The sequence below is a fragment of the Mesoplodon mirus genome (assembly GCF_964341445.2).
Source record: "Mesoplodon mirus genome assembly, chromosome: 12".
In the NCBI taxonomy this organism is placed as follows: Eukaryota; Metazoa; Chordata; class Mammalia; order Artiodactyla; family Ziphiidae; genus Mesoplodon; species Mesoplodon mirus.
The window spans coordinates 40053068-40054060 of record NC_138988.1 but is presented as its reverse complement, the minus strand read 5'-3'; positions in this window follow the sequence as shown (position 1 = coordinate 40054060).

The window sequence follows — 993 nt, the reverse complement described above, 5'->3', positions numbered from 1 at the left end:
ATTATTGTACATAACTCTTTATATATGTACATGTATATATACCTACATATATATACTGTTTAAAAAATTGGTGTGACAAAAGTTGAGTGGAGAGGAGGGTGGCCGTGCTTAGACATGCAGTGTCTCTTTGGAAGGGTTAATAAACCATCTGGGAGAGGAAGTGGGGAGATGGAGGAGATAGTGCTCTCTCCTCCAAATCTTTATGAGCACGTTAACAGTAACACTCACTGGAGGTTGGTATCACAGGGGACTTCCTTTCTTCACACATTGTCTTATAATTTTTTTTTAAAGGCTGGAATAATGCCTCTACTATAGAGGCAAATCAGAAGGGAACTATGTCTAAATGAAGCTTGAGGGAATTCCCTGGTGTCCAGTGGTTAGGAATCTGCGCTTTCACTGCTGAGGGCCTGTGTTCCATCCCTGGTGGGGAAACTGAGATCGCACAAGCCACGTGGTACGCCCCCCCGCAAAAAAAGAACACAGATTACTTGCTATCTCGGCACCACTCTATTTTGTAATAGACTTTTGCTCGAGCTGGTATCCGTTGTGGCAATAGCCCCCAGCATTACAGGTCCAAGTTTCTCTGGTTGCATGTGGGCCCGTGACTCACCATCTGCCTGATTTCCTTCTGCAGTATCCTCTCTGGCTCCTTCAGAACACAACTGAAACTCCTATCTCCTTTACAGTGGCCCCTCTTTTGGTCTGTTGCTCAATCCTATGAATTAATACATCTTGTAAGAGAATGTCAGAGGTTCAGGCAGGCTTTTCATGCCCCTACTGCATCTTGTAAATCAACCTGAATCACAAGTTTGTTTTTGGACTCAGAGTAATAACTGAAGGTCATCTGGCCATCCCTGACGCCAGGCCACATGACAGCTCTTTGGCCTCTTAAAGAAATGTCGCTGCCCCAGCCTCTGGTTTTTAGTCAAGTGTGGTCCCAGAACTTTTAAAGGGACTCACAATTCCCTTTAAATACATTATGAAGTAGGCAGA